Below are 13521 nucleotides of genomic sequence, written 5' to 3'. Positions count from 1 at the left end.
ACCGCAGCGGGAGAGTGATCAGATGTTATCACGTGACACACTGCCCTGGGTCAAGAAACTTTTTCAATTTACTATTTAAATGACCTTTTCAGAAATTCTGACATACCTTCCAGTCACAGTTCAAATATATGGGCCTATTTGTGTGTGTGTGTGCGCGCGCGCGCGTGTAACAAAAGTAATATTAGGCTATTAATTTGCAGTTTCCCCGTGCACAATTCAACACCTTTGTGTCTCCACATCCATGCGAGATAAATACCACACTTCATTCAGTATCCGTCGTTTCCATGCAAACATTGGATTGAGGATTAAGACAAATAAATGACACCATTTTGCAGGCTACTGTATTTATAATGTAAACCAACGCAGCTCTTATGTAGGCTACTTTTCAGATAATTTCCGTGTATGGGATATCATGTTATTCTTCGAAGCGGGCTAATTGAATAGATCACATCCTCTCAAAGTAGACAGATAAGCCAAACTACATTGCCTACTGTAGGCAAGGCCTGCTTCATATAGCCTATATCAATGTACTGTATGGACCTATTTCTAAATGAGAACACAATATTTACTTTAAGCTTTATGCCTAGAAGATTTGGGCTACATGTATAAACTTTGTAGTTTTCACGTAATTTTAAAGAAATATATATATTCCCATATAAATAGCGTCAACAATGCAATTTCAAAAAAATGTAAATCCTTCTGCACTCTAAAAAGTAAAAGTTAAAAAAAAAAATCAAATTAAACTTGACACTCATTGAGGAACATCTCCTCTGTCACCAGTTCATATTTGAACCTTTCTAAGTTCCACATTGATCCCCTCTTTAATACGGGTTCTGCTAAGCATGCTAAAGTTGCTTGAAGAACTTTCTATGGATTGTTATTTCGGAGATATGTCGATTTCTGGAATGTACAAAATAATAATTCTATTATTATTATTATTATTATTATTATTATTATTATTATTATTGGACATAACAGATTCCTCCAGGCACATTTCAACCCCTGAAAACGTATTCAAGGAAACTTTCCAAAAGGTTCCTCAGATAACCTTAAAAAATAGTTCATAGAGGCACCTCTAGGGGTTCAGCCGTTGTGCCAAATTCAGGGACCCGTAAAAGTTAATCCAACCATTTTTTATTTTTAGAGTGTGGTAGCTGTCCGAGGGTGCTTCTATTACGTAATTTAGCTAGTTGAACCTGTCAAGATATCTTGTCTGCAAGAAAAATATGGAAACGCATAATTTGCCGAAAACTCTCGGCAAGTAGGCTAATAGGTATGCGTCAGTGTATCCTTTTTCATATGTAAGCGATTCAATAAAATAAAATAGCCGAATAAAAGTGAATTCTGCAATTAAATGTTCTGTAGGCCACTACCATAGTAACAATGCATGCCTTTATTTCAAACGGAAATAACAACTGAATTCGTAATTTTGTTTGAATCACAACGTCCGAATTCTGCGAGTATTAGGCCTGCATCTAGAGTCTCCTTGTGGAAGCGATAGAGGCTACACAAAATTTGAGAATGCTTACAGCGGGAAGTGTAAATAGCAGTTTTATGGAGGAAAGGGCAGTTACAGTAAGTACAAAGAAGGCCGAGTAGTGTAATGCTCTGGACACATTTCTGTAATTAGACGTTTGCTTCACAGCTTCACTTGGTCTGCTGGTGCGTCTCTGCTCGAACCTGAAAGACGATTTGCTTTGATATGGCTTAATTTTCGTTTAGGGTCAACAACATTAAATTATCAAATTATTAAACAACCTTTAAGACCCTGGTAACTATGATGCAACACGAAATTGGTGTTTGTTCACAATAACGCCATATAATGTTAGCGCTTTGGCATTCAGTCGCAGGTGTCTTCGTTCCTTTCGGGTTGTGTAGCGTTGGTGCTGGGACAATTCATCCCTGGCAGTAATACGGGACAGTGTTTGGCTGAATTACAGGAACGGGACGTCCTGGCAGATACAGGGAAACGGCAGCCAGTTTCGTTTTTGGGATGAGCTGGATGATTTTTGTTGCCATTTGATGAACTTAGTAATGTGTATTTAAAACGATTTCACAGCACAGTGTTACCTTGTTTATTTTAGAATCGAACCTAAATTGACATTTTAATCTTTATTCTGAAAATTCTCTCTCTCTCTTGGCAAAAAAATCTGACAGGTCTTGCTTGGTCATTGAAATAAAAAAGAAATGAAAATAAATTGCCACAAAAGCACCTACTGTATAGGCATAATAAAAATGTCACTAAGATACTAACGGGGCTAACTTTGTGTGTAAGCATGACACTTCCTATTTAAACCCCAGTTCTGTCCTAAAATGATCCCTTGCTCGAAAGATAAACCTGCATTTTAGTCTCCTCTAGGGGGCTCTGAATGAAAAGTGTTAAAAGACTCAGTGTGCTGTGGGTCACATCAATATATTTCCTTAACAACTGCGGCTTAACAACTGCTTTCTATAAAGATATTCAGCAAATGTGCCCCTACCGGAGTTTACTATAGGCTAAAATGCTATGCCTATAGCTACAACACAAACCTGCAGATGTAATATCCACCAGTTTGTGTTACCATGACAACAGTGGCCTGAACATGAATGTTAATTGACTTGGTTATTCTAAAATGTCCTTTATTACTATGAATTATTATTATTGTTTTTAGAATGAATACCCATTTGCTTCTGCCTGTAAGAGCTGAGAGTAAACTATTGCAGCCCTGGAAATGCCTGACATACAGTAAAGCAACGTTGGGTTGCCTGTCCAGTACCGGGGCCAAGTAACCCCTGCTTGGCATAATGCCACTCCTTTACCATTCTTTTAAATGCTCCTTGGACATGTTGCTAATTAAGCTCAGTCTGTAAGTCCCTGGGCCAGTGAGTCAGTTAAAAATGCATGCCATATGTCTGCGGTTCTGTGCACCGAAGACTGATATCGTGACAGCAAGGGAACATAGCCGTCAATGGGGAGGGGCAATGTGACAATTGACTGAATAGAACCTGAACCTCTGAATTGACTGAACCTCTTTCTGAGGGGTGGTTGAATTGCAGGTGAGAAAACTTCCCTAGATAAATTGGTGTTAGTATTATCATTACAATTATGGGGGGCCGTGACAATGTCATTTGACTTTTATTCAGGCTACACTGACCCAGCTGAATAGTATTGCTGTCATAGTAATTGTAATTATGGATTTATTTTGGTGCGTATTTTAGGAGACAGAGGGTCCCCCAGTCTTGTCACCACCAGAGGCCTCCTCCATCGGAGCTACAGCATCTAAACCCTGCCTCATTCCCAAGCAGAAGACGAGGAAGAGCGTTTATCACCTGGTGTGTCCTTCGCACGCTGGAGCTCTCATGATAATTCATATCTGACCGCAGTTTAACTGGTGGATCATTTGGCTGAATTTAATTTCTCCAACACTCCTTCAAACTTTAGTCACCGTTCACTCTTTTGTATTTGAGTCATTTGAACAGCCAAAATGAACCCAACTGTTCAGCTTCTCATCAGGATGAATTATTATTTTGTTGACTGAGAATGAGGTCAGTGAGCTAGCTTCTCCTAGTAGGGAGATAATCCTGTGGTCATACGTCATACTCGATCATTATTATTATTATTATTATTATTATTATTATTATTTTTTTTTTTTTAAAGAATAATAATAAAAAGAATAATGAAGTGTGGAAAGAGTTACTTGTGTACACATATGGACATGCAGACCAACAGGCAGATAGACAGGAGGATGAACAGACAAATAGACAGGTGGACAAGTGGGTGGTTGTTGATTGGAGCCTTGAATGGATAGTATGGAAAAAGTGAGAGAAGAGGAGAAAAAGTAATAATAATAAAAGTAGCGATGGAGAAAAAATGAAATAAAATAAAAAGAACATGAATATGAATAACACATTCTTAAATACAAAAGAAAAAGAATATATATACAAAAAACAAAAAAAACTAACAAATAAAAAAGCAAAAACAAAAAAAAGGAACAGTAAAAGGAAAATATGCATGATTATGGATGGGTTGGATTAGGATATGGCATTGCATGGATAGTGTTTCTAGAGTATGTGAGTATATTTTGGTTAGGGTGGGGTTGGGGGGTTAGGCTGAATTGGGATATGGTATTGCATGGATAGTGTTTCTGGAGTATGTGAGTATATGTTGGTTAGGGTGGGGTCGGGGGATTAGTCCACAGGCAAATTGAATGATTTTATGAAAGGACCCCAAATGTTTGCCACGTGTGAGCTTTGGCGCTGGTGTGAAATTAGTTCCATGGATATGTGTTCTTTGAGTAGATTAAACCATTGTGTTATGTTTATTTTGTGTCTTGTTTTCCAGTTTAAGAGGATGGTTTTCTTGGCGATAGCTAGGGCAATGAGTATAGGTTTGGTATTTTGATTTGGTGGGTTGATTGTTGAGAGCATTATTTCTTTCAATGTAACATAACGGCCTGCAAATCTACTGTTATTTAGACTTGCAAAATGTTGGTAGTAGGCTTGGTGTTTGAGCGTATCTTTTGGTTCAGTAAACACTTTTGAATTTTTGTCAGTATCTTTGCATGTTCTATTGGCATGTTTTGCGCACCTAAAATATGCTTAGTTGTTGAAGCACTGATGCTATGTTGTTACGTAAACTTGTATAGCACCATTATCACATTGAAAAACATCCACTATGTCTTATAGTGCAAGTGCATAATGAGACCAGTTCAAGCCCAGTTACTGCTCCTGGGAAAGAGCGACCTCTCCAGGCAGCATGAAGAAGTGCAGAATTTCCATCACTGCATCAGAAGGTTGGGGCGCCACATCCAAACCTACGTGAGGGAGTTCTCTGAGCAGAAAGACAGGGATGTCTGGGAGACGTAAGTTTTTCAGAACAGCAAGTTTTCCAATTACTTAAGGGAAAGGAATCTAGCAGATGAGACTGCCGTTATTGCTTTTGCTGAACCTCAAACACTCCTATAGCAATTGTATAGATACATACAACCAGGTAGAATGAGCCATATCATTTAAAGCTGGTAGCAATTTAAATTAAACAAATATGGTGTATTCTTCCTGCCTGCTGATATTTTAGATGTACATATTGCTTTTAAATGAGTCAGACATTTATTTTTAACTTTTGTGAATATCCATTGACAATTAATATTATAAGCATGCACAGAGAAATATATGTTCTGTGCTGAGGTACTGTAAGTAACAGGGAAGTAACAGTGTCTGATTTTCTGAGCAGCTTCTGAAATTAACACAATTGATGGCATAATGAGGCTTCACCGGAACAAAATCAAAAAGGGTGGCAATCCTATGCTAACAGCAGCTCACCATTTTCAACCTATAATTGTGTTCTCACACAATTTATTTCTCATTTTTCACCTAATTTTAAGTTTGTTTGACAAGTGAAATTGTTTTGCTCCAGTGAAAGTTTTTCACTGTGGAGAGTCAAGTGTTTAGATTTGTTTTGTGATTAATAATTAATTGTAGCCCCGCTCGTTATGGGGTTTGTGTGTGCTCTCCTAGCACGAGGCACATAAACTATGGAGAGGAAGATTTGATGGCTATAATAAGTGGGATGTCCTTTGTGCAGTAACCTGTGGGAGTACACGTGCCTCTACACCGTGTTTGATAGGCTGCAGCTCCACATCCTCTACAGAGACAGCAGTAGGAATTTCAGCCGCTTCAAGGTAAAACACCTCTTCTACCAGTAGCCTGGGCGATATCTGTAACTGAACTGTGCCTGTTTTCTTAGAAGTATTAAATGTGGCACACGTGTTGAATTTGGGGTGGCCATAGCAAGATGGTAGTCATTTTCTTTTCCATGATTGCTCAGAATTTTGTGGATAAGATGTAGAAATGTTGCTGGTTCAATGAACACGGACGAAGGATGGACTTTTAAAGATGTAGTTTGTTGTTTGCTTTGCTGTATGAAGAAATGTATTCCGTTTTTATAGACAGACAATTAAAAGTATTCCTGCTGAAAAAACAGCTCAAGCTAGGTTTTGAAACAGCTGGTAGATGGTTGACCAGTTCAGACTAGTTCCATACTCAACACGGTTTAACCTGCTCAAGCTATGTTTTGAAACAGGTCATTTCAGGTCATTTCTAGCTGGTCATAGCTGGATTTTACACCAGGGGTCCTGGAGATGGACTGGCTGAAACTCAGGCCATTTCACAGTTTAGCTCTTCTTCTCCAGCATGTGAAATAGTACTTACTATCTCGTAACCAAGGGAACGCAACGTCTCAGGGATAAGACAGTTATAGCTCTTATAAGCAGAAAAGAGAGAAACTTTGTCAGTCACATTACTTACAACAATAGGAATAACTACTTGCTGATTGCTGGTCATTAGCCAAAGATTCTAGGGCATCGCTTTATTGTCTTCGTTCCCCAGGCAACCTACAAGAAGCTTCGCTTTAAGTTCCTGGCAACTCAGCTGCTGATTGGCTCCTTTGACCTCCAGCAGCTTTACGGGGCCTGGCACCTGGGCAGAGCCTGCAGCTACACTGGCCGCAGGCTGAAGTTACTGACCAGCCTGCCACAGAACAGGCAGCTGCAGAGGGAAAAGAGTGAGAATGAAGCCAGGCCAGATAGTAGACATTTACATTTACATTTTTGTCATTTGGCAGACGCTTTTATTCCAAAGCGACTTATAAGTGCATAGGTTCTACCACAAGTCAAAGCATCACATCCAGAATTAGGAAAATACACATGGAATGCTGTTCTAAACCTATAGTCGTCATCATAAGTGCAATATTTTTTTTTTTTTTCTTTTGGGAGGGGTTAGACAAGGATAGGGATATCAGAAAGGGGGAGGGGGATCAGGAGGGAGGACTAAGGTAGAGTTTGAAAAGGTGTGTTTTGAGTCTGCGTCGAAATAGGGGGAGGGATTCTGCTGTCCTGACAGTGGTAGGCAAGTCATTCCACCACTGAGGAACCCATCCATCCATCCATCCATTATCTGAACCCGCTTATCCTGAACAGGGTCGCAGGGGGGCTGGAGCCTATCCCAGCATACATTGGGCAAAAGGCAGGAATACACCCTGGACAGGTCGCCAGTCCATCGCAGGGCACACACACCATTCAATCACACACTCATACCTACGGGCAATTTAGACTCTCCAATCAGCCTAACCTGCATGTCTTTGGACTGTGAGAGGAAACCGGAGTACCCGGAGGAAACCCACGCAGACACGGGGAGAAAATGCAAACTCCGCACAGAGAGGCCCCGGCCGACTCCTTGCTGTGAGGCGGCAGTGCTACCCACTGCACCATCCGTGCCGCCCCACTGAGGAACCAGAACGGAAAACAGGTGTGAACGTGCAGCTCAACCGGCAGGTGCGCGTAGAGAGGGAACCATAAGGCGACCAGAGCTGGCAGACCGGAGTGGTCTAGCTGGGGAGTAGGGAGTGATCAGGGATTGTATGTAAGGTGGGGCAGTCCCCTTAGCAGCCTGAAATGCCAACACTAGGGCCTTGAATCGGATGCGTGCGGCAATAGGAAGCCAGTGGAGGCCAATGAGAAGCGTGGTGACATGAGCCGACCTGGGCTGACTGGAGATCAGGCGGGCTGCAGCATTCTGGACCAGCTGGAGGGGCTTGATGGCGCACGCTGGGAGACCGGCTAGGAGGGAGTTGCAGTAATCCAGGCGGGAAATGATGAGCGCCTGGAGTAGGAGCTGGGTGGCTTTCTCCGTCAGGACAAGGCCCACCAAATCTGCAGTGAGCAGAGAGAAGCACCATGGGAGTTGTAGTCCAGATGCAGGAAGACACAATCTACAGAATACAGGCAGGCCGAACCCAGAGGGAGCCAACAGTGACTCCCTGAAACATACGTAAGGAATGACTGTGTTAGACGCGCACTTTGCTAATATATAAATGGTCAATTGCTTCTTCTGACAAATTATGATTTTATGCATCTAAATTGACTTTCAACTGGGATTCAAGCCAGTCCCTTGACCTATAACAGAAAGCTGCCAAAAAAAATCCTGATAAAATCAGTCTGCAGGGAAACCAGTCCACAACTTCTCTCTCTAGATACTCTTGAGAGACTATATGTGTATCTCAACAATTGTCCGATATGGAAATGATTTCTGTTGCCAGATCATTGCCAGCCTAAGTTGAATTGAAAACAATTGGTGAAACATTTTGAGTTCACCTAAAGTATTTGTGTACGCATTTCAAACCATGCATTGGTTGTGTATGTGACTCTCACTGCACTTTGTACAATTTTCAGATCCACAGACTAACGGAGGAGTCAGCCCAGAGATGGCTGTGTGTGCTGACCCGTGAGTCACAAATCAGGAGGAAGCAGGGCATAGATTGGGATTCTAAAATCTCTCCAAACAGATAGATACATAGATGGCGAAGAAGCAATCCTAAAGTCATTGATAAACGTTTTGTGGAAAAGGAGTTAATATGTGTCAGAAAGTACACTTTGACAAGCCATTCTGAACTTACTTTATATTCATAATGCTGTGGCAGCCATTGTACCAATGCACCTGCATTCAGCAAGAGCTTTTTAATCCTGCAGGGTTATGATATGACATGTAAAAGCCTTATCTTGCTCACAAGAAGTTGCTGTGAAAAAGCAGTCGTGGCATGGTTCGCAACTATCAGTGACAATAAAACAGGGAGGAGACCTGTCCCTATCTCACCTTACTGGTGGATAGGAGCTCCACCATTCACTGAACGCATAATGCTAATAACAAACAAAACACACATGAATCCTGGAACCATAGCCGGAATGAATCCACCACTCACTGCCCCATTGTTTTATTGGTTAACTGTGCTCTGTGATTGGTGGAGCTTTTCTTGGTTTTAAACTAGTCAAGTGATGTCATGACTGCCTTACTGCTGCTTCATTGTCCCTGAAACATGCTCTCCTGAAATGTGTTTGACACCTGCCCGTGATTTACTTTGGGCTCTGAGCACCATGTTGGTAGTTTGCCTTGTGTTGCAGTCCTGTACAGTGTACAACCTGTGTGTATTTTATTTTATTGTGTTCATACTGTATGTTGGACCACCAGGTGTGTATTAGGTGCTCATGATTAAAAATACATTAGTTTCTGGCTGTGTCAAATATGTTAAAAAATGTTTCCTGTAGATACTACTGTTGACATGCCTCCATAAATAAATGGAAATCTGAAAATGATTTTGACTGCAATATAGATCTTTATAGGAGTTCAACACAACAAAAATCAAGTCACTGCCAAAATACGTACGCACTGCACTGTAGATGGTAATGCAAGGTGAAATCATTTTGGGTCACGTGCCCAAGATAATCTGGTATCCCTACTCGTAGAATATAAGGTTGGGAGACAGACGAGGTGAACCTCATCCTAGATTAGAGCTCCATATCTGAGATACTCTGTGAATAGGAGACTCTGTGTCTCTGAGTCATTTGTAAAGCAGGCATGAATCTGCCATACACCGCCCCCCCCCCCTACCACCTCCAGTGCCCTGCCGATGCTCCTGCTATTTTTTCCTGGACTCTCTCCAGGGTCTGGGGCCATGCACAATATTTCACGGCAGATACACTCAGTAGTCCGTTGCATTTTGAAGCCATAGCTAAATGCTAAATAACTAAAAGCAATAGCAAATGCTAAATTGCTAAAAGCAATAGCCAAATGCTAAATCGCTAAAAGCAATTGCCAAATGCTGAATAGCTAAAAGCTAAAGCAAAGGATTCCTACCATTCAACAACCTTTTCAAGTGAGCTGCTGAACTTTCTCAGTAGAGCAACCTGACAACAGTTCCGTGCTTTGGCCTTTGTGTGTGGATAAGGCATCATAACCGTCATTCATTGGTTTCATGGTGATACCCTGCCCTAAAATGGAATGTTCGACAGTTATATATAATTTCATACGATCACCTCCTTTCTACTTCTGCAAGTCCATTTCCACAGAGACTAGTTAAGATTTCACAAGTCTGAATAAGACTTAAAATTTTTTATTGTATTTAGCAGCCACCCATAGTTTATGGAGGTTATATAAATTCCAGTGGGAATATGTCTCAAATATGCTATTTGTTTGGTAATTTTGTGAAGGCTCCTGAGAGAACCATATCTGACATACATACTGTATCTTATTTTCCACACTGTATCAGATTGTATAACTACATATTTATCAGCACTTAGCCAAAATAAGTACCCTTCCGAAGGCCACAGAGGCAGGGCCTGCCCTGGGACCTGTACCATGGACTCTTTCCCAGGCAACTGTAATAAATGTTCCTGTCACTGTGTTTGTGGATAAAAATATATAAAAACACTATCTTTAAGACACAGATGAAATAATACTCACATAATACATGCATGCGTGGCTTTTTAACAGTATGAGAATTATCGAAAGTGTATAATATAATTGATATAATTGCACACAATGTAATGTGGTTGTGAACAGGCAATAAGAGATATACAAACTATGAAAAAGAAAAAAAACAGTCTGTGACTTTTGCATTGGCAGTGGCTTGTGATGGGAAATGTCAAATGTTAGTAAATGGGCCCAGGCACCAAATGCATGATTATTGTCTGTTATTTAGTGGTCATTTAGCAAGATTACAGGTTCTCAAGAACATACTGTAAATATCATACTGTAATAGTTCAGTGAAAAATCATAAACATTAATATACTGAAATATCATGAACATACATGTATTTATAATGAAATTGATGCTTTATGATCTCCAGTTAGACTGGATTTTTTCATTGGAGAACTCTGAGAAACAAAAATGGTGAGCTAATTCTTGATATAGAGGGACTCTCTGAAGGACAGTAATTACCCAGACAGCATTCCCTATTTAAATGATCCTTTTCTTGTCATATCGACAGGTGCTTGGGAGAAGCTTTAAAAGTAACCACTATGACCATGACATGGACAATAAACTGACATGAAAATAATATGTCAACCATTATACCCAAAAATGATAAGGAAAATGGTCAAAGCAATTACATTCCAAGTTTTACTGAGAATTATGTTACTTTACCATCCAATATGAACAGATCAATCGACTCTTGTTGTCAGCCTGTAGAAAAGAAAAAAGCTGTTGAGCTCTAGGATCTTTGATAGAAATGGGAGTTTGAAATGAGGCTATCAGTCAGACAGGTCAATAAGATCCTAATGGAATTTCTTGAGTATGTAGGATTATCTGCGGGTAAATGATTGCCAGTTTGAGGTGGGTGATGGGAAGTATAGTTCTGAAATTGCAACATTATGACCTCATTTGCCACTATGTCAGGTTCCAGCTATGAGCAAATATTTGGGTAAAGGGCCCAGAAGTAGACCACAGCTTGCTTTCAGAGGTACAGTCCTGTACATATATAAACCACAGCTTGCTTTCAGAGGTACAGTCCTGTACATATATAAACCACAGCTTGCTTTCAGAGGTACAGTCCTGTACATATATAAACCACAGCTTGCTTTCAGAGGTACAGTCCTGTACATATATAAACCACAGCTTGCTTTCAGAGGTACAGTGCTGTACATATATAAAAAGCAAAGGTCATGTAGAGGGATGTTAATCCAGTTGGCTGATTTTTGCAGACATTCTACTTCATTCCACTTTAAACCAAAGTATGAATGAGTTTTTCAGGATAACAGTTAACATTTTATCTTGCGACAGAGCCTGACGCCTCTGGGAACAGCATGTTGATGCGGCCGAATGCTCATATCTGTGTGCGACTTCATCCTGCAATTAAGGGCAGTCAAGACTGATGTCACACTTGAGTGGCATCGAACAATCTGGTGTCGTATGTCAGGGGCACCGGGGCTGCTGATGGCGGGGTAGAAGTGCACAGCACGCAGCGTAGGGGGAGAGGGTGTGAATGAGGTGATGCATTGCCATGGGTACCCATCGGCTCTAACCCCTGCCCTGCCGGTCGGCAGTGATGTCTATTTCAGGACCGCCATCATTAGTGGACAAGAAGGCCCTCCGAGGATCCTCGGGAAACTGCAGGAACGCCGAAATTCCAAACGCGGAATGTAATTATAGACTAATTGCATGATTCACAATAGAAAGGCTGTGATTGCACTAATAAGGTTTAAAACTTTAGGATCTCTGCGAACACCATCCTTGTGACTTTTATGTATGGGGCGACATGGCTCAGGCAGTAAGAGCAGTCGTCTGGCAGTCGGAGGGTTGCCGGTTCGATCCCCGCCCGGGCTGTGTTGAAGTGTCCCTGAGCAAGACACCTAACCCCCAAATGCTCCTGATGAGCTGGTCGGCACCTTGCATGGCAGCCAATCGCCGTTGGTGTGTGAGTGTATGTATGAATGGGTGAATGAGAAGCATCAATTGTACAGCGCTTTGGATAAAAGGTGCTATATAAATGCCAACTATTTACCATTTACTACAGTTAATCCCTTCAGAAAGGCATCTGACTACACTAAACATGCAACTGTGTGTAAGGGATGTGTAAACTTAAAGTGTGCTCTAAGCCAATTAATTATACAATACAATACAATATATTTTTATTGCTTTATTTCAGGATTTACAGTGTAATCAACCAGCAAAGACTTTGATCAGAAGGATCAATCAACTACAATTTTGAAATTATTATATATTTGGAGTCATTTACACCATTGTGAACATTGTCTCCACACTACACCAAACCTTTGAACATTGACTGCATGTCACCCGTTTCCACCAACAGTATTTACATACAGGAATGGGTAATAATATACTACATATATTATTACTACAAACATATTAACATACTTCTTGTTGCCAAATAAAATATAGTGCTGAAGTAAATTCAATTCAATTTGATTTTCTTTTCACTTTTCACAGAAGTCCTAAAGATGCTTCACAGAATACAGAAAGAAAGAAAAAAGGGAAATATCAGCCCTGAAGCCCCCAAATAGCATGTAAAAAGCCGAAACTCTTTTGTGCTTTATTGCTCATTCCAAAGAACAGATATGTATCTGACAGAAGTTGAAAATTGTGTAGAATCTCTTCCGAAAATTTGTTTTAAAAAGTTCCAGAATGTCGCAATCACATATTCCTTCCCATTCTGGTTAAGTATGTTGCTTAATTAACACATTGGACGAAATATTGTATTTCATTAACCCATGTTAGACTATGAAACAATAAGCAGTCTACAGTAGACAGGGTTTCCTACATTACTATCAGTGACAGGATTTTACTGTTTATTTGTGATTTCTTTGAACAATTTTGCATGGCTGAGACAGTGGGGTCAAGTTTTACACATGAGTCAGGGTCAGTTGTAACAGAGTTACTGGTGTACTGTCTAGGATTAACTGCTTGCCCGCTCTATCACTTATCTGGCACCAGCACCAGATCAGTTCTGCTTGTAATGAATTACTTAACCCAAACTTAAATACTGGCATCCTGACCAATCAAATTACCTGATGACCTATCTTTGACCTCAGCTGATCTATACTGTATGTCCCCACAATGCTGCATAAATCAGGAGTGGAAACAGATGAGCTCATCTATAGGTCCCCACAATGCTGCATAAATCAGGAGTGGAAAAGGTAAAAAACACGATGCAGAATGACATGTCTCAGATTAAGTTTTGGATGAAAATCCTCCTTT

The sequence above is a fragment of the Conger conger genome, chromosome 12 (genome assembly GCF_963514075.1).
Source record: "Conger conger chromosome 12, fConCon1.1, whole genome shotgun sequence".
Classification (NCBI taxonomy): Eukaryota; Metazoa; Chordata; class Actinopteri; order Anguilliformes; family Congridae; genus Conger; species Conger conger.
The sequence above is the reverse complement of the archived record's forward strand: the minus strand, read 5'-3'. Positions refer to the sequence as shown.